Source organism: Eptesicus fuscus, chromosome 4 (genome assembly GCF_027574615.1).
Source record: "Eptesicus fuscus isolate TK198812 chromosome 4, DD_ASM_mEF_20220401, whole genome shotgun sequence".
In the NCBI taxonomy this organism is placed as follows: Eukaryota; Metazoa; Chordata; class Mammalia; order Chiroptera; family Vespertilionidae; genus Eptesicus; species Eptesicus fuscus.
In genome coordinates, this window is record NC_072476.1 from 19,567,185 (window position 1) to 19,588,008 (window position 20,824).

Sequence of the window (20,824 nt, forward strand, 5' to 3'; positions counted from 1 at the left end):
TACAATAATTAAGAATACAAGAATAAACTCTGTGTTTCACTTACTCATAACTGTAAGCCTACCTTGGCCCCACCCTGTGCATTTACAGTGTTTATTCCCTAAAATCCCTGTGTAGTTGGACGTGCAGTTTGAACCCAAGTTGTCCGAGGATCAGTTGCATCTAAAAGGGACACTTTCCCTCTGGAAACTGACAGCTGGTGGCGCTTGCTGTGCCGCCATCACAAAGCCCCACAGGCCGGGGGCTTGGACAACAGGAAGCTCTTCTCCCTCGGTTCTGGGGACCAGAGGAGTGAAATCCAGGGGCCAGGTGGGTTGTTTCCTGGTTCCCTCTGGGCTCCCAGCGAGACTGTCCCCTGCCTCTCCCGGCTTTCCTTGGCTTGTGGCTGCACCACTCCGCTCTCTGCCTCTGTCTTCTGCGGCCTCCTTCTCTCTCTACCTCTGTGTCAAACTTCCTTTCCCTTACAAGGACGCCGGCCATTGCGTTAGGACCCCTCTGATCCAGTAGGGCCTTGTCTTGAGATCCTTTCACTTCATCACATCGGCAAAGACCCTGCTCCCGGGTACTGAGGGTCGGATGTGGACCCGTCTTTGTAAAGGAGAGGTCACCAGTGACACCATAAAAGTAAGTACAATAACAGCAAATCCCATTACCTGCATGGGTTCTGGGCCAAGGCCTGCCCTCTCCCTCTTCAGAGAGAGACCAGACAGTGTTGGCACCCACCCAGGCTTTCTCTCCGCGGAGGTCAGGGGGCTGGGCAGAGAGCAGTAGCAGCTCACTCTGGGACTCATTATTCCAGTCTGTGTCCAGGTCACCCAGGACCACCAGTGGGAGGAGCCTGCTACAGAAGAGGCGGCTCTGCCATCAGCTTTTTACTATTTTTATCACTTGGGGTAAAATTCACATAACGAAGTTAACTATTTTAAAGTGTCTTCAGGTTCATTTATCATGTTGTATCTATCTAGCTTCAGGATATCTTTGTCTCCCCCAGAGGCAATCCCGGGCCCATTAAGCAGCCTTTCCCCGCTCACCCCCATCTTTCTGTCTTGGATCTGCCTGTGACGTCGCCTGTAGGTGGACTCATGCAGTATGTGGCTTTGTGACTGGCTCATTTCACGTCACATAAAGTTTTCAAGGTGCGTGCCTGTGGTGGCCTGTGTCAGCATCTCATCCCTGTGTAAGGCCAGACCACATTTCATCTGCTCCTTCACGCAGGCAGGCTCCTCGCCAACCCCAGCTGCCCCAGCAAAGCACCCGGCACCCGCCCGCCCCTCCCCTGCCCAGCAAATTCGCAGGAACTGCTTGGAGCTCGCCCTATCTCGTGACTTCTCTTGAACCTGCTTATCTCCCTGCTTATCTCCCGAGCGAGCTTCCTGCCAATCCACCTGGGCAGGACAGTCACTGTCAAAATACCTTGGGAATTGCACCCTCTGCCTGCCTGAGGTGACATCTGCCTCTGAGAAAAGGTGGCTGCAAAGCCCACCACCCTCTGGCTGGTCCCCGTGAGGCCCCAAGCAGGGGAGAGGGCTCCCTTCTCTCATCATTTGCACATTATTCCACACCGAACCCCTACCGTGAAGCAGGCACTGGGGAGGCAGCAGTGAGCAGTCAGACCAAGCTCTGTGCCCCCTGGAGCCGAACTCCCAGCAGGGGAGGCAGGCGACAGACAAATCCAGAAATTCTGCAGTGACAGGACATATACATGGAGCCCAGAAAGGAGAGGAGAAAGGGGCTGCAGTTCTAAGCAGGGAGGTCATGGAAAGTCGTGCTTAGAAAGGGCATTCGAGCAAAGATTGAAGGAGGGGAGGGAGGGAGCCCCCTGGATATCTGGGGAACGGTGTCCCGTGCCAAGGGAACAGCTGGTGCAAAGGCCTGGGCACATGGAGGCACTGAGGGCTGGTGTGGCTGGGCGGCACCTGGGAAAGGCGAGCGGAGAAGAGCTGCGAGATGATGGGATAGGCCAGGGCCCCTGGGAGGCCTTCTCTCTGTGAGGATGTGGGGAGCCCTGGGGGGACTTCGAGGAGAGGAGGCCATGTCATGACGTGTATTTTATCAGGACCACCCAGACTGCTGCTCGGAGAATATTCTGGGGGAGGGTAAGAGTGGAGGCCAGAGGCTGGTTAGGAGGCTGCTGCCGAAAGTCCAGCTCCCAATCTAACCAGCCCTGCAGCTTTGCCCCGAGGGCTCCAACACACACATGCACGTGTGTAAGTATGCACACATGCACGCTGTGTGTGTGCATTCATACACATATCCCCACAATGCACATATGTGCACACGGGCACACACACAGCCCTTAGGGGCAGACAGACACAGGCTCACCTCCTGACTCCACAACCTGCTTTCTGTGTGACCAAGAGCAAGCGCCTTCCCATCTCTGAGCCTCAGTTTCCCCTCCTGGTAAATGGAAGTTCACACACCTTCTTCCCAAAGTGCCGGTGGGCAAGCGTTCACACTCTGCCCAGAGGAGCAGTGGTGAGTGTCTGGCTCACACCATGACCCTTTGCACCCTGAGGTGAATGGACAGGTCACCTGGCTTCTCACTCCAGGGAGTGGCCACTGGAGCCTCTTGTGCAGGATGGTCCCGGGCCGGGCAGGGGCTGCGGAGACCACGGCCATCCTTCGGGAGTCCCTGGCTCCACAGAGGCAGCCCCCTAAATAGCCCTCCATGTGCGATGGGGCCACTCGCACATCCTCCCCGGATGCCCCTGAGCTGTGAGAAGGTAATCATGGGGAACACACGTGGGAAACATTCTGAGTCTAAGCTTCCCTGCCCTGCATTATTCCACACAGAGCTGTCGTCTGCGTCTCTGTCGGCGTCATCCTCATCTTTATCATCTTCATCTTCCTCATCTTCATCACCTTCATCACCAGCCTTCGCGCACCGCCTCTGCATCGGGCCCTGTGCTAAAATCACAGTCATCATCCATCTCACTTCATCCTCTCAATAACCTTGTGAGGTGGGTACTCTGACCTCCCCTTTTTCCAGATGAGGAAACCGAGGCACAGATGGGTTATGAGACTTGCTCAAGGTCACAGATCTGGGAAATGGGGCGGAGACTGATTCCCACCCAGCAGGCCTGGGCCCCGGCTGGGAGGGGAAGCCCTGCTGGGTTAACTGTGCCTCATCCGTGTCTGCACTGACACTCCCCAGAGCAGCGTGCCTCTCGGCCTCTCCCGGAGGGAGCAGAGGAAGAGGCAGAGACCCGCTCCAGGCCTAGGGCAGGAGTCAAACCCAGGTCTGTTTCTCATACTGTGTCCAAGAAGGGCAGGTTATGGGGCGGACTGTGGTGTCATGGATGGGGACAGTGTTGTCATGTGTAGAGCTCGGCCCCTCCACCCAAACCTCCCTTACGATCCCCCGTGGCTCCCCACGGCCCCACTGGGTCCCCCCAGGTGAGATGCCCTGGTGGGGATGGGGGTCTCAGATAACCTCAGATCACAGGAAAGAAAGTGATTCCGTTTTTTCATTCCCTATGATCCTTCAGGTGAAGGCAAAGAGAAAGTTTCTATGGGTGCTTGTTGGTCTTTAATGCCATTTAAGCACTTGCTGATCTTTCCTTTTTGCAAAAGAAAAAACACCTCCTCCACTCCCAGCCTTCCCCCCATTCCGCCCCTCCCCCCCCCTTCTTCAACAGGCAACCTCTGGAGCCAGAATTGACAGCTTGATTTTATCTTCATGGCACTTGTTTGTTACCTGCTATTTGTGGCAAACCAGGCTGGTGTTTCACTTGTGGCAACATTGTGAAATGTCCTTTGCAATTAAAATTAGCTTTTCCAAGTATTAGTCACAATGAAATGTCACCTCACACCTATTAGAATGCTTGTCATAAAAAAAAAAAAAAGACAACAAACAGCAAGTGCTGGTGAGGATGTGGAGAGAATGGAACCCTTGTGCACTGTTGATGGGGAGATGAATGGTGCAGCCACTATAGAAAACAGTATGGAGGTTCCTTGTAAAATTAAAACTAGAACTGCCAGGCGATCCAGCAATTCCATTTCTGGACATTTACCCGAAGAAACCCAAGACACTCATTCAAAAAGACATATGCCATCCCCGTGTTCATTGCAGCATTATTCCCAATAATGTACGGAAGCAACCCAAAAGTCTTCCACAGGTGATGGATAAAGACCTGGTGTGTACACACAATGGAATGTTATTCAGCCGTGAAAAGAAGACCTTCCTGCCACTTGCAACAGCAGGAATAAACCTGGAGGGCACTGTGCTAAGTAAAATAAGCCAGACAGGGAAAGACAAATACTGTATGATCTCACTTCTATGTCGAACCTTAAAAAAAAAATCATAAAAGAAGAGATGAGATTTGTGGTTACCAGGTGAAACATGGAGCCCTGACTCAGCCCAGGAAGAGAGGGTGGGTGTGGGGCTCTGGAAGCACAGAGTGGACGGAGGGGGCGCCGCTGAGAGCAGCAGAGCCTGGAGCCCTGCTTCCCCGTGAGCAGCGGGCACACGGCTGTGAGCCACGTGCAGGCGAAGGGAAGCCTGAGGCGGCGCCCACCCCAGGGCCCCCAGCCTGCGAAGGGCCCGCAGAAAAGCCAGAGGGGTCGCATGTCCCAGACCAAGAATTCCAGAATCCAGCCAGAGGCCTGGGCACTGTGTCCCCTCGCTGAGGGTGGACCAGGTTATGCTGCAGTAACGGGCGGCTGAGCACAGCCAGGGTCAGCTCTCACTCCTCAGGGCCCAGCGTTGGGTGCGGGGGCTCTGCCTGCCACCGTCACTCCGTTCCCGGCGGAGGGAGGCACCACGCCTCTCAGCACAAGACGACAGAGGAGAAGAGCGGGGGATCCCACCGGCCCTGGCGGGTCTCAGCTCCCAGGTAAACCATCCCCGCTGCTCACGCTCACAAGGCCTGGAGCGCACCCCCCTGCGAGGGTGTGGGCCCAGGAGGAGAGGAGAACCGGGCATCGGGGGCCCAGCGATGTCTCCCACACCCAGGAGGACCCAGACCTGAGCAGCCCACTGACCAGAATAAGCACCACCGCTGGGCAGAAGCCAGGGGCCACCAGAGGTCTGTGAAGACCTCTCTCCCCACAGGATGTTACCCCTGGGAGAAGGGATGGAGTGGGGAGGAATGGAAATGCAAGAGTCCTGAGTCAGAAGAGGTGGTGTGTGAGAGACTACATTTAACCCTGAGTAATGAGGATGACGTTGCCACTGTGTGCACATCTGGCTGGTTATCATAGTCTTGTCACCAACACAGCCCTTGCCGCCGCCTGCCCGCTCCGGGCCCTGTGTATGCATCAGCTCCGTTCATCTGCCCGTCCTATGAGGAGGCCCCACTACTCACCCGTCTCACAGAGGAGGAAGCTGAGGCCCAGAGAGGTTGGCCTAAGGATATGCCAAGCATATGTCCATGCCCAGTGGAGTGGGCCTCTCACTCCAGCCATGCTTTATCAACCCCACTGTACAGATGGGCAAACTGAGGACCGGAAAGGGAGAGCAACCTGCCTGAGATCACAGGGGCTGCTCAGGGCAGAGCAGGGACCAGGACGCAGTCCCTCTGACCTAGACCCCAGGCTCTCACCCTCTCACCATAACTGGTCTCCAGCTAGTGAGCCCCTTGGAGCATTAGCCAAAGCAAACTCACAGGGCCCCGTGGAACTTTCCATCTGGAGGCCGGTGGAACCTGGCACTCGGAGTGAGTCCATAACAGAGTTCTTGGCTCAACCTCAGGGCGGCCTGATAGGGCCTTGCCCACTTCTTTGAAGGAAACCTCCAGTCAGCCTGTTCCTAGAAGGAAGGGCCACACCCAGGATTTACCTCGCAGGCACCTGTGCCAGAGGCCTTGTGTCTGCTTCCTCGGGCGGGAGGGAGCGGTCAGGCAGCCTCAGGCAGGTACCCCATCCCCTCCACCCCCACACCAGGCAGGGTTCCTTCCACTCCTACCTGCGCCTCAGCTTCTCATCTGATTGGTGGACACACTAATTCTTACCGGAGCTGTGCCAATTAAGTCACGTGTAGGCCTGGCGGGGAGTCCAGTTGTTTCCAGGAGTCCAGTTGTTATCCTAAGGGCCATGGGAAGCCCTGGTGGGGAATAAAATATAATAAATGGAACTAATTTTAAAATATATATTGATAACTCAAAAAAAAAAGAAAGAAAGAAAGAAAGAAAGAAAGAAAGAAAGAAAGAAAGAAAGAAAGAAAGAAAAAGAAAAGTAAATTCCAGGGGCCAGCAATGAAGAGGGAAGCCCAGGCTGATGGGACATGACCTCAGGTGGGGCCGGGAGACTTGGCCTTGGGCCTGAACATGAGAAGGATCAGAGAACCAGCATGAAGGCAGGACCCTGAAGGGCCATCCCCTCCGTGAAAGGGGGCTGCGCTCTGCCTCCCAACCCAGGGACGCATCCTGGGACCAGGGAGGGTGAAGAAGTCTCTCGAGAGAACCTGAAAGTCCGGGAAAGAACTAAAGAACTGGGAGCCGGGCTGGTCAGGGTCTGGGGTCTGTAAGGACCACCCCCCCAGACCCGCCCCCCGCCCACCCTCCCGCGTTGCTGCCACCTCCAGCTGAGGCATCAGTGTGAAAACTGGTCTCCACCTGGTGAGCCCCTTGGAGCATCGGCCAAAGCAAACTCACAGGGCCCCGTGGAACCTTCCCGGTGAGACGTCCGTCCGGGCACAGTCACAGGCACACACGCCAAATTTCCCCACCGGCGATGAGCTCATAACCAGCCTCGGGACCCACCCAAGAAATCCCACCTTTGGGGAGGACCCACACCTGAGTGGCCTCTGCCAGAAACTCTGCCGCTCTGCCACCTGCCATGGATGCTGGCCTGAAGCCATGGGCGCTACCCCTACCAAACCCCCTCCCGCCTTCCACTCCCAAATCCTGGTAGCCCTGTCCATCTCAAATTTCTCGTGGGAGTGTGGGTTTATCCTGAGGAATTCATGGAGGGCTGAGTTTTTCACTGGGGTCCGTCCACAAGGTGAGGAACAGAGACCCCATGTGCCGGGACAGGGCAGTGAGGACCCTGGAAGTCTGGGAATTCTTCGAGAACTGGAGGGAAGGCGCTGGCCGGCAGCAGGGCTTGGAATGCGGGTTTGGGGGACCTTGTGTGGCCTCCAGGGACAGGTGGCTTCATGAGGCAAACCTTCAGGAGCTGAGCGTTAAGACACCTGTGCTGAGTGAGGGACACAGGTAGACAACAAGGTCCCTGTCCTCACAGCATGGGCAGGAGGCTGATGCAGTCACCATTACTTTAGCAGCTGGTGCAGGAGCTGCACTGGGGTGCCCCCAGGCTGTTACGGAGCACAGAGGAGGGGTCCCCAACCCAGCAAGGGAGGCACAGCTGGGGAGGGGACAATGACATTTTACCTAGAAATAGGCCTGATTCAAATCCTGAGTTTTCCTGTGCCTCAGTTTTCCCCTCCGTCTAATGGGGGTAACAGCCCTCTTCCTGGGCGCGGGGAGGGTTTCAGAACAAACCGCACTTGGCAGGGCAGCCGCTGGAAGACAGGCCACGGAGGATGGCTGGACTTATTACTAATGAATGAAGGGCCGGACCAGTTCATGAGTCACCCAAATGAGCCACGGTGATCGATCTAATGCAATGAATGGACAAATGAGAGAAATGAATCAATGAATGAAACACTCAGTACCTGCCTCCCAGAGCCACGGAGAGGGGGCCTGGCCCCTGGGGAGGGGAGGAGAGGCCGGCCCTGAGTCAGAACAAGGTCAGGGGTGAGGAAATGGCGCCCCACCATGCTTAGTGCACACCCGTGACACCCACTTAATCACTCTCCAATGAGAATGAGCCAAGGAGCCTAGCAGGATCCCTGAGTCATGTTTCCTGCTTCCAGGCCTGCAACACACAGTGCCTCCCCCCACCTCCCAGGCCCGGCAGACAATGAATCAGGGCTTTTCGGGGGAAGTAAGACTGAAAGACTCAGCAAGGGGTGTCCGGGCAAGTCTGGGACTGTGGCGGGACCAGGAGGGGCTCCTGGCACCTAGAGACCCTGGGTTGGGGTTGAGGTGCCTTGGACTGAACTTTGGGGTGCTCAGGTATCACTTCACAATCAGCTCCACCCCCCACAATAAGTAATAGTAATGACAATGAGCATTTAGGGGGCCAGGCACTGTACCAAGGCTGTTTCCTCATTTGGGCCCCATCCCATCTGAGGGAACCCTACGACATCGCCCTCAGTCCGCCTGCATTTGACCCACAGAGGTGACAGTCTCCTGTGTGGTGCCCTCTAGTCCTCTCAGTGGCCCCAATCTGGAGGAAACTGAGGCTCAGGGCTGAGCAGCCTGGGGAGGAGGGTGGGCTTGGGAGATCCTTGGTGAGCACGTGGGAACAGAGGGGCAGAGTAAGGAGCCTGTGGTGAGGACTCTGGGGAGCAGGGCTGCTGGCGAGTCCCACGAGGGGAGTTGATGCTGGGATGTGAGCAGTTGGGGGCCTGGGCTGGGCCTCCCGGCTCTCCTGCTAGGCCCCCTCTGGAGTGGGGGCTGTGCCTCCATCCTCGGCCAGCGCCAGGGATGGCCCTCACCAGGCAGTCTGCAGAGCCTCCCTGAGGCGTTGATTTGCATATGAAAAGGGGACCCAGGGAGAGGCAATGCCAGCCCAGAGGAGGCAGGGGGTGGGGGGGTGGGGGTGAGATGGTGGTACTTCAGGGTGGCAAGAGTACTGTTTGCCCAATGCTGCAATTCTGGGGCCAGGCACCGGGTACTGGGCCTGTGGGCTCACCAGACCCAGATGGTTCTGAGAATTGGAGACAGTCAAGCTTGATGCTTTCTCTGAGGGGGGCAGGGAGGGAAGGAGGCAGCGACCCCCTCCGCCCCGTTTCTCCCTCTGCCTCAAACTGTGGTCACGTGAGAACCCTCCACTTCCAGATCATGCATTCAAGGCTGGTTCAAACAACACAACTACATGCCGAAACCGGTTTGGCTCAGTGGATAGAGCGTCGGTCTGCGGACTGGAAGGTCCCAGGTTCGATTCTGGTTAAGGGCATGTACATTGGTTGCGGGTACATCCCCCGGTGGGGGGTGTGCAGGAGGCAGCTGGTCGATGTCTCTCTCTCATCGATGTTTCTAGCTCTCTATCCCTCTCCCTTCCTCTCTGTGAAAAATCAATAAAATATATTTAAAAAAAAAAAAAACACACACACACACAACTACCACCATTACCCCACGGATGGGGCGTCTCCTGTCTGTCTAAGGGGCACTGTGCTTAACTCAGTGCTGCCCACACAGGGTCTCCAGGAAGTCTCGCCAATAAGGTGAGCAGAGGCGGCTCTTTCCCCGTCTTCCAGGAAGCCAGAACAAACACGTAGGTTTATTAACTTGTCCAGAGTCACACAGCTCTAAGTGGAGCCAGGATCAGAACGCAGAGCCTTGTTCTTTTGGCTGCTCACACCTCCTCGGCTGCCTCGAGGAATGTTTGCTGAAATTACAGACTTGGTTAAGTTCATTATAGTCTGTGCGCACCATGGACCCTGCCCTGGCCATTGAAATGGTGATTTGGAATATTACTTGCTCTGGGGAAACGCCTGTGGTATATCATTAAAGGGAAAAGCAAGTTGCAGGTGTTTGAAAACGAAACCCCATTTTTTGTTCATTTAGAAATGGATTGCATAGAAAATAGGCCGGCAGGTTGTTGTGTTATAGGCCTGTCGGCAGTGCCACTAAAGGCGGGAGAGCGGGATCCCACGGGGAAAGATGGGCCCAGCCCATCAGGCCCCGCGCCCCCAAGCTGTCCTGCCTTGGATGCGGCAGAGGTTCCCACGTCCGGGGAAAGGGGGTGTCCCCATTGAAGGGCGTCTGAAGACACCAGAGTAAGGGAGAGGGTGGCCATCTGTGTCCAGGTGGGCAGGCCGGGGCCTGTGGGGAGGGGTGGGGAGGCACAGTGGGTGGTTGGGCTGATTCTTCTGCCCAGAATGCCTCCCTTTCCACCCTCACTGTCACACCTGTCAGTCCTGGAGACCAGTTCAGGCACCCCCCCGCGCACGCCCCCCACCCCCAGGAAGCCCTCCTGGATGTTCCCACCAGGCACAGGCCTTCCTGGGCCCTTCGCTGGGTTCCCTGTGTGGGACTTAGTCCTCTAACCCCTTCCCCTTGACTCTGGCCTCTCTGAGGGCCACAACCACAGCCACCTGGGGTTCATTTCTGTAACCCAGAACCTCCCACAAGGGGTGCTGCTGAGTCGAGCTTAACACCCCCTGGGTGGGCTCATGGCCGCCTTACATTGCACTTCTCTCACCAGGCCCTTTTCGTGCCTTATCCCTTAGTCCACATCCCAACCCGTGGGTACCACTATTTGTTCCCACGTTACAGATGCAGACTGAGCCTCAAAGATGCCAAGGAGCTTGCCCCAGATCACATGGCTGGCAAGTGGCAGAGCCAGGATCCAGACCAGGGCCGGGCTGTGTCTGCAGGGTGTCCCGAGGGTGCTCACCTGGCTCCACCATGCTTCACAAACTGACAAAATCCGGTTTCTCTTTCAGCTGGCACGAAGAGGTCTGAAGCACTTTGACCTAAAGGCAGGAGTGAGCTCTGGCATTGCGGTAACTATCACTTTTATGGCACCTTCACTCGCTGTTTCTCCTTCTTACCAACCCTGAGAGGTAGGCACATGTATCCCCATTGCAGAGATGGGGAGACTGAGGCCCAGGAGGTCCAAGCCTCCAAGGCCACCTGGCTCTGATTCAGCTAAGCCCCAGCTTGTCCCCAAACTCCTGGTTTCTGAGCCCAGCTCAGCACATGGAGTCGTCGATCTCTGCCTGGACCTGCTACGGGGGTGGAGAGGGGGCATCTGAGAAGTCAGCTTCCTGCTCAAAGGCCAGTTAGCCTTACGGGAAAGGAGTGGGGAAACGAGGAAGGCACAGAGAAGGGCCAGGTTGCAGACAGGCGCACCTCCTGGGGTGGAAAGTCTATCCATCGCTTCTGGGAACAGGAGGGCTCAGTGAGAGCATGGTGTACTTTGACCCCAGCGGAGCGCCCAGCTGTCACTGATAACTGCCCCCACTTCCTTCCGGGGGGACACAGTTGGCCTGGCTTGGAGTCTCCATGTCTGACATCCAGGAGTGCCGATCCGGCCACCTGTCTGGCCGTGGGACAGGGCGCCCAGCTGGGGCTTCAGCCAGCTGTCCAGGGCCGGGCTGGGTGGGCAGCCCAGGCTGGGTCATCGAGCTGAGCCCTGAGCTGGCCTGGCCAGGCACAGCCGTGTGGATGAGGCAATGTGAGTCCTGTTTCCTGTTACTGTCTATGCAAATGGGGGGAAATCAGGGCCTCTCCTGGGGCAGGCTTCCTGGAATGATGGCATTGATTGTCCGGAGAAACCTGGCCCAGTGGGGCCCCCACGGGAGGGGGAGGGTAGACGGCTGAGATCCCTTTCCCTCCTGGTGCAGCTCTTGATGTGGGATCCTGTCTGCTGGGCTACTGCCCTGCTGGGTGGATTAGTCACCTGTCCAGCCCACCTGGACCGGCCTCCCCTCCGAGCCGGGAGGCAGCTTCCACAGCTCATCACTGCCTCCCCAGCTCATGGGGTGGGGAGCAGGAAGCAGAGATGGCTCACTGGCTCTCTGTCGCTGTCCCAGAGATCACTGCGTCCAATCCCTCTATTTACAAATGAGGAAACTGAGGACACCAGGCTGTGCCAGGGACTTGCCCAAGTTCCGCCTCTCTCCCACACACACCAACACGCCTTGGCATCAGTGGCAAACTTCTGCTTGGTACCAGAAGCCTACTGGGCCCCCAAATCCCTCTTCTGGTCCCTACTGCCTCACCAGCCTTGAGAACCAGCCAAACCTGGCCGGCCAGGATTCTCACTCACATACCCGACTGGCCTCCCCCCGCCTCCCTGCCCCAGTCACGCTGTCCAAATGGTCATTCTCAAGCTCACGTCCGACCATGTGCGTCACTCCACTGCCCTGCTCTCAGATCCTTGCTCAAAGCTGGGGCCCACAGATGACCCACAATCAGGCCGCTTCCACTCCATGTAGCCTCATCTCTTGGCCCCCCTGCCTCACACACACCCGGTCCCGGGTGACCCCAGAGCTCCTCCCCATTCCCTCTTATATCTCTGTGGCTCTGCTATGACTCCTATGCATCCTTTAGGACAGCACTGTCACCTCCAGGAAGCCTTCCCAGATGCTCCCAGTAGACCAGGTACCCCCTCGGGGCTCCCCTGCCCCCTGCGTGTCCCTCCATAACTGCATGTGCTACACTTAGCTGTCATTGTTCCTCCTCAAAAAGCTGGCACAGAGAAGGCAGGGTAGATGGGGAATTACAGATGGATTTAAAGTACACTTAGGACATTCAGCCTATAGGGTTGATGATGAATTTGACACGGGTTGAGGTGGAGAGGGGTGTCAAGGAGTGCCCACTGTGCCCGCCCCATGATCGGGAATGCTGGGGGGTATCTTTGAGCCCTTCACCCTCTGAGACCCCTTACAAACATTTAGGAATCTCACCCCCTGCCCACCGTGGGCCTTGAGGCAAGGTAGAGCGGTCTCCCACTGGAGGAGCCCAAATAGCCACACCCATTTCCCATCCTCCCTTGCTGCGTGGGTGCCCCTGGCCATGTGACCTGAGTTCAGCCAATCAGAGGCACCCACTCTGGATGGAGTTTGGATTGGGAGCTGGTCCTACAAAGAAAGGGTCTTTCTGGAGGGAGCCTCGGCACATCAAGTTCCTGAGGGATCCGCGAGGCTGCGTGGGCATCACCAGGCTGGCTCCGTGGCAGCCCTGCAGCCTTCCCTTCCGTGTGGGCCTTCTGCCTTCCTGGGGGTTCAGTGAGCACCCAAATGTCTGTTCAGTGTGTTTTTCCTGTTTAAATGATCCACAGTTGGTTCTAACGTTTGTCACTAAGAACCCTGAAAGCTCCTCTGAGGGACGCCCCTCGAATCAACCTTGAAGGAGGAGACAGTATTGACCGGAAGGACAGGAAGTGTATTCGAGAGCAGGGAACAGCTGCCAAGGTCAAGGTCAGGGACAGTACAGGGGAACCACTCATCTGGGTTTGGAGTATGGGCTTCAGGATACAGGATGAGGTCAGAGATCCTGGCCGGGATCAGATCCAAGACAGCCTCGAACCCCAGGTCAAGAGCAAGCGTGGACTCTGTCTTGCAGGCAGTGGGGACCGAATGACGTGCTTTAACTGGAGGTGTGACTTGATCAGATCTGTGTTCTAGAAAGCTCACTCTGCTGCTACGGGGAAACCAGACCAGACCAGGTGAAAGACTACTGCAGCGGTCCTAGCAGGTTCTCCTGGGAGCCACAAAGAAGACGGAGGCAGTGGCGATCGGCAAGGGGAGAGCTGCAGTTCAGTGCGGCTGGCAGTGGGAGCCCTTGAAGGTTTGAGCGACCTGACATGACCAGAAGAAAGCGGAGTTTGAACACATGGCTTCCTGAGTACAGGTTGCACACACTGTCTGGTCCTCAAACAGCCCTTGTAGCTTCTCAGGGTTTCCTTCTGAGGGAGGAGGTGCTGGGTGACGCCCAGCCAAGCTGATACCGACCTTCAGACGTGATTTAGGAATGGAAAGCAGATCTATGAACTCCATACCACTGCCAGGGACGTGGGTTCCAGGGGGAGGGCAGAAGCAGGGGGCCACCTCTGCCCAGAGAGAGGGCGGTCAGGGTCCGAGAACGTGTGAGGAAAAGCCAAAGGGTGGGGAAATGGGGGGAGGGGATGCAGGACACCAGCTGCTTCCTGCCAGCCCAGGGGAGGTGGGCAGAGGAGGGGGCGTCACGAGTTAACAAAATCTCCGGGTCAGGGGGCAGTGGCAGATGGATATCAAGTCCAAGTTTCACCTCCCTTAACCCCAAATTGCACTGGCCTTGTCCCTGGGATGGAGAAGAATATCTGGGCTTATTTTCCCATTTTGTGGGTGAAAGCTTAGAACCCGGAGTCATATAAGGAACTTATTTTTTTCCCTGCCCCAAATTACACATTTAAAAGCAAAAGGGGCCCTGGGATCCTCATGGGCTCTCTCTCTGTGCCAGTACCTCACTGTAACTCAGTTTCCTCCTCTGGAAAATGGGGGCATGTGCAACCTTCAGCCAAATGCCTGGAGAATAGTAAGTACATCCTTGGGGTGCCCCCTCCACATTCCCTCCTCTACCGCTGTCCACAACAGCCTTCTGGGGAGCTGACCTCTTTGGGGAACACACACAAGCAATTCCCCTTCGACAACCAGTGTCAAGTCTGCAAGACAAGGATAAGGAAAGACCCACCCAGGGGCAGGTCCCACTCTGGGCAGGGTTGACTGAAGGCCAGGGCAGGGAGGCTGGTGCTGCTGGGGTGAACGGGATCTCACCTGCATTGGGTGCCACACCCTCTCCTCCTGGCCGGGTGGTCCTTCCCCTCTCTGAGTCTTAGCTGTATAATGGGGGGGTCCCCCCACCTTGCCTGACTCCCTCCCCCACTCTCCAGGTTGGAGGCTCCTGGGTGTCCCAGTGAGATGAGGGCAGCTGTGGAGACGGAGAGAAGCAAACATTTCCTAGAAATAATGAGAGGTCGAGTCTAAAGCATTCAGCAGCTGCAACGGGGCTGTGGGTGACCTGCCCAGGTCCCCTCATCCCTTTACTGTCTCCTCCAGGGAACTGTCTCTGCAACAGCAGCACCTGCCCCTCTTTGTCACAGCACCATTTGCTGCTGACAGTTCACGCCGCCCCCCTAGGGGGGATGTAAAGAGGACATGAGGGCATCAAATTCCAGCTCATGCACCCTGATCAGTGAATCTCCGCACCCCCCCACCCCAGCTCTGTTCTTGGCTGAGCTTCCTCCTGGCCCCACCTCCCCACGCCCTTCCTGGGAATACGGGAACCCTCCTCCCAGTCCACTTCTGGGGAACCCACATGAGGAGAGCTGCTGATCAGTTCGAGAAGAAAGCAGAGGCGGAGTCCGGGCCCTGGCTTGTGCAGGGTGGCCGCCAGACACTGGGCTAGGAGCTCTGAGGGCGGGTGAGGGGTGCAGAGCTTTCTTGTGACAGGGTGCTCTATTGGTCATGTTGCCAGAAGTGCTCCAGGCAGGTCACCACCCAGAGAAAGGGTGACCCCATCCCAGCCAGGCTTCCTCCGGGCAGGGCTGACCCGCTTTTTCCTGGCCTGGGCCGGGTGCAGCTGGGCCTGGAGGTCTATCTGCATGGGGTGGAGGGCGCCAGATGGGGGCCTTCCTGGAAAGTGCCTCCCAGGGGCAAGGCTGGTCCCAGAAAGCATGAGTCATGAGCAGAGCAACCCCATCAAGCCTCTCTCCCCGGCCAGGCCGGGCGCCTCCCAGGCGCTGCCCCAAAGGGACACAGCCTCCTGTCCTCAGAGTCAGGACAGGCCGCCAGTAAGCCTCCCAGGACCCAGAGGATGCGTGCCTTTGGCAGATGGGGGAGCCGAGCCTCAGGACTTCCCCTGCTTCCCAACACCTTTCTGCTCTACCAGGCCAATGCCCAGGTTTCCCGTGTGGGAATTCCCCAGTTCCCCCACACACACCCTACAACGTCATCACAGCGCTCCGGTGCCAGTCATTCAACACCCTTCCTGGTGCAGGAGGGAGAGAGCCAAGCTCTGGATGGGCTGAGCCCAGGGCACCCCAACCTCGGAACCCCTCAGCCCCTCCCAGCACCTCTAGATCCTCCGACTCCTCTAAGTGATGCCTCCTGGTTGGTGGGCCCCTGCCCTGCCCCTCCCAGCTGGCAGTCCTGGGGCAAGGCCAGAATCCAAGTAACATTCCCTGGGCACAGTGCCTCCTTCTGGAGCCGGAGCTACCTGCTGCTCGGCACTGCCCATCAGGCCCGTGGAGGGAGCGGGCAGCAGCAGGCATGATGTTTTGTATAGTTCCACGGGCATACAGCCTTGTCAAAACCTCAAAATCAGGGCTGTCCCACCTACTGGTCTTGCACAGGGAAGGATGGGGGCTGGGAGGACTTGTGATTCTGCAATGGTCTCCTCTCTCACCCTCTGGTCTCCCCTAGTCTTCATAACCCTCTCACCCACACAGTTTCTATTCTGGGAGGCCAGCTCAGCTGTCCCCTGTGGGCTACTTAGCCCAGGGGTGAGGACAAGGAGCTCAGTAGGTTTCTCCCTTCTGGCCCAGAGCAAGATCCTTGAACCTTATTAATAACTAGAGGCACAGTGCATGAAATTTGTGTAGTCAGGGGGCATCCCTCAGCCCTACCTATGCCCTCTCACAGTCCGGGAGCCCTCGGGGGATATCTGACTGCCGGCTTAGGCCTGCTCCCTGAGGCCTAAGCCATCAGTTGGACATCCTTAGCGCCGCTGTGGTGGTGGGAGAGGCTCCCGCCACTGCCTCTGCGCTTGCCAGCCATGAGCCCTGGCTTCTGGCTGAGCGCGCTCCCCCCTATGGGAGCACACTGACCACCAGGGGGCAGCTCCTGCATTGAGCATCTGCCCCCTGGTGGTCAGTACGCATCATAGCCACTGGTCATTCCGCTATTCAGTCGATTCGCATATTACCCTTTTATTATTTAGGATAACAGCCAAATCCACTTTTACCCCATGCCTGGCCTTTGGCTGAACACTTGGCCCCAGTTGTTGTACTCATGATCCCCATTTTTCAGATAAGGAAACTGAAGCTCAGAGAGGTTAAGCAATCTACCCCAAGACACACAGCTAGTGCATGGTGGGACTCCTATATGTCTGTCAACCCCCAGACTTTCCTGTTCTTCATAAACCCATGTTGTAGATTCAGCCACACATACCCAAAGGGGACTTCCAGCAGTTCGAGAAATATTTGTGGAATGAAAACTCACAGCAGCTCTTCACTGAGGGCTACTGAAGTTTTTATTTACTTATTTGACATTCAGTTGATCTTCTTGAAAGATAGTTCAAAATGCCAAAGGGACAAACAGGTCGCCTTCTCAGTTCCTGAGCTGCCGGACTCCCTCCCTGATACCATCCATGTCTTGTTTTGAGAGACCGTTAATGCATCAACTTCAATGTTAGGATACTACACATACTGTATTAGTCATCTGTTGCTATGTAACAAATTATCCCCAAACTTAGCAGCTTTGCCTGGCTGGTGTTGCTCAGTGATTGAGTATTGACCCATGACCCAGGAGGTCACAGTTCAATTCCCAGTCAGGGCACGTGCCTGGGTTTCTGGCTTGATCCCCAGTAAAACGGGGGGGGGGGGGGGGGGGGGGAGGGAGGGGGGGGGCGTGCAGAAGGCAGCTGATCAATGATTCTTTCTCATTGATGTTTCTATCTCCCTCTCCCTTCCTCTCTGTGAAATCAACTAAAAAAAAATTTTTTTAAATACCCACAAAAAGCTTAGCAGCTTAAAGTGTCAATACACCTGCATTATCTCCCAGTTTCAGGAATTAGGGAACAACTCAGCCAGGTGGTTCTGGCTCAGTGTTGCAGGAGGCTGTAGTCAATTTGTCAGCTGGGGCTCTACTCATCTGAAGGCTCAACTGGGGCTGAAGGACTGACTCACTTCCAAGACAGCTCCCTCGTGTGACTGTTGGCAGGAGGCCTAAGTTCCTCACACATGGCAGCTGGCTTCTCCCAGGGCAAGTGATCAAAAAGGGGGCAAGGTAGAAGCCACACACACACACCTTTTATGACCAACCCTCAGAAGACACACATTTCCACCATCTCCTATTAATCACATTGTTCACTAGTTAATGTGAAAAAGGGACACACAGAAGTGTGAAGACGAGGAGGTAGGTAAGAGCTGTTGAGACACCTGCAGGCTGCCTGCCACTCATCTCATTCTGCACCTTGCTTTTTTCTGTCACTGAGCAATGGTCTACATAATAGTTCTGTATCAATATGCAGAGATGACTTTCTTTTTCTCAACTACATAGTGTTCCATGTGGGCGCAACATGATTTATATACCCAGTCCTCTATTGAGTCCTCTACTTGGGTTGTTCCTGATCTTTTGCTGTTATAGTCAGGGCTGCAATGACTGTCTTTGTACAGGAATTATTTGTAGTGTATCTGGAGGAGTAACCCTTGGGGATGGTAGGGAGGAGGGGCAGGGCGGCCTGAGGGAACCTTCTCAGGTGCTAGGAATGTTCTAGATCTTGACCCATGTGGTAGTTCCATGAGCATAAACCTATGTCAGAATATACCAAATTGGATAGTCTGTATGAATGCATACTTCTGATTGTATGTTTTACCTCAAGAAATACTTTTACAAATCATAGGACTTGTAGCCAAGCACTGACACATGCCACAACATGGATGAGCCGAGAAACATGATGTTCAGTGAAAGAAGCCAAACACACAATTTATGTTCCCATTTATATAAAATGTCCAAAACAAGCAAATCCATAGAGGAGAGAAATAGACCTGTGGTTGTCAGGGGCTGGGAGTGATGCTGAAGGGTATGGAGTTTTATTTGGGGTGATGAAAATGTTCTGGAACTAGATAGGGATGATGGTTACACAACAATGTGAATGTACAAAATGCCACTAATCTGTACAATATAAATGGTGTATTTTACTGCAATTTTTCAAAAAGTAATTGATGGGCCCTCACTGGTTTGGCTCAGTGGATAGAGCGTCGGCCTGTGGACTAAAGGGTCCCAGGTTCGATTCTGGTCAAGGGCACATACCTGGGTTGTGGGCTCTATCCCTAGTAGGGGGTGTGCAGGAGGCAGCCGATCAACGATTCTCTTTCATCATTGATGTTTCTATCTCCCTCTCCCTCTCCCTCTTCCTTCCTCTCTGAAATCAATAAAAATATATATTTTTAAAAATAGTAATTGATGGTAAAACAAAATATTCAAACTTCACTCTTAATCCACACACAATGGCCCTGCACACGATGTGCTGTTTTCTCTGTTTTGTAGGTAAGAACGCTGAGGCCCAGAGAGGTGAGCAACATGGACATGTCCAAGGTCACACCGCCTCCCAGACATTGGCTGTGAGCCATTGCCACCGTTACAGGAAGTGTTCTTGGAAAGCAAGCCAGCCGTGACTTCCTCGTAGAGATCAGAGGAGCCACAAGATCCCCAGGCCAGGGCAGAGGTCCCCACCCTGGATGCTGGTGACACTTCCCCTAGGCGGATGGGGCTGGGGCACGCAGGTCTCAGCCCTGAACAGTGTGTCCTCTCGCCTCGCAGTTCTTGGTAGACCGGGAACAGTCTGTCCTGTAGAATTTCCTGTCACTTCTTCTCGCTGCCTGCTGGCCTCAGGGTTGCCACCTCGGGGCCTGACCCTGCAGAGGCTGGTCTCTGAAGCTCCCAGCAGGGGGTGGGGGTGGTCTTGGGGGCATCCTGAGCTGAAAGGCCATCACAGTTTACAAGCCACCTCCCCCTGGTTTGGCTGTCCCTATAAACTATTTCTTTTAGTCAGCTCAAATGGTGCATGGCGGCGTGATAGAAGCATAAAATACAGAGAAACAGATGAGTGTCCCACACCTGGAAACAGCATGGGTCACAGCTCCCCTCTTCCCTCCACTCCCTCCTCCTCTCCCCTCACTTCCTTCCTCCCTCTTTCCTTCTTCCCACAAACATTTATTGGGCACCCGCTCTGTGCCAGCCACTCACAGCTCCGGGCACTGGGAACAATAGTGAACAAGATCAAGTCCCCGCTGTAGGGCCATTTACATTCTGGAGGGACTTTCTGCATGTGGGTGTGGGGGGGTGTTGTTCGCCACAGATGTGGTTGATGGAGAACACAAGCTAAGATGTTTTGTGAGCTCCTCGGGACACCCCCACGGAGCAAACAGAGGCCCGAGCACCCGCCGGGAGCGGGATGGAACCCAGGCCGCCTAGCTGCGCTGAGCTGCTGCTGGAGGCCGTGGCAGCGGCCCCGATGTTAATAAATCGCTTTCTCTCTGCAGCCCCGGCTCGTGGCTCACAGGCTGCCTTTTCTTGACGGGTTTCGTCAGTCCCCACACCCTCCAAGCTCACTGTAACAGATGCCAGCAATGTTGAAAGCTGTATCGTCAGCCTTCCCAGATAGCCCCTTCACCCCCGGTTTTGTTCCCCAGTTTGGGGCTGCCTGGGTCAGCAGGAGCCACGCCCCCTCCCCCAGCTCCCTTAGGCCCTCCCTGGGGCCCAGCCTGGTTTCTCTCTCTGGCGGCATCTGCAGTCCCCCACTCTGTCACCCGCAGCTATTCTCGGCCACTGTCCCCTTTCACTTTCTGCTCTGCCTCTTCCTGCCTCGGTGGTTCCCCGACATCCCCTGCTCCCCCTTGCTGCCCCAGCTTTCTCTCCGTGTCCCTCCCTCGCTATGGCTGGCCCTGGCTCAGCCTGAAAGCCATGGCAGAGGCCCGATGTAGAGCGCTGTGAGGCCTGCGTTCAAGTCCCCACTCTGTCCCTCTCTGGCCAGGTGACCTTGGCGAGCCTCTTCCTTCTGAGCCTCATGTCTCCTTCTGGGAAGGATGGAGGCTCCCAGGAGAACCTCCAGGAATCGCATCCTGGCACAGGACCTGGCACATAGTAGGAGCACAGGTTTCCTTCACCCTCCCCCCGCCACCCCCCCCCCCCACCCCCCCCCCCGCCCTCGTTGGACGTCTGGTCCCCTGTGGGCTGGAGTGCCAAGGAAAGGAAAATAGCATAGACGCGGGTGGGGCGGTGAAATGCCCTGGGCTGAGCTCCAGCTCTGCTCCGCCTCCAGCAAGTCACTTTCCCTTTCTGGGCCTCAGTTTCCACATCTGTGAAGTGAGGCAGCGGCACTGAAGGGTAAAGAGTCACAATGCAGTGATGAAGGCAGTTTAGAGGAAGCCCAGACAGAGGATTGTGGGGCTCCAAGGGGGCTCTTGATTTTGGTGGGAAGTGGTTCTGAGAAGGCTCCTGGGAGAGGGATAAATAGCAGGTGCAAAAGAGACTAGTGTTCCTAAGTCATAGAAGATGGGCCACAACAGTGGAGAGGGAGAAATAGCAGGTGCAGAGGCCCAGGGGCA

At 55.8% G+C, this 20,824-nt stretch overlaps 1 long non-coding RNA gene across 1 annotated transcript; it reads left to right on the forward strand.

Moving 5' to 3' along the window:
* Window positions 1-1,095: 1,095 nt before the first annotated feature.
* On the forward strand, window positions 1,096-19,752 carry LOC129148694 (uncharacterized). The gene is made up of 4 exons (XR_008555657.1): window positions 1,096-1,134; window positions 2,792-2,958; window positions 10,455-10,514; window positions 18,765-19,752. It is a non-coding gene; the product is annotated as an uncharacterized LOC129148694 (long non-coding RNA).
* The last annotated feature ends 1,072 nt before the right edge of the window (window positions 19,753-20,824 follow it).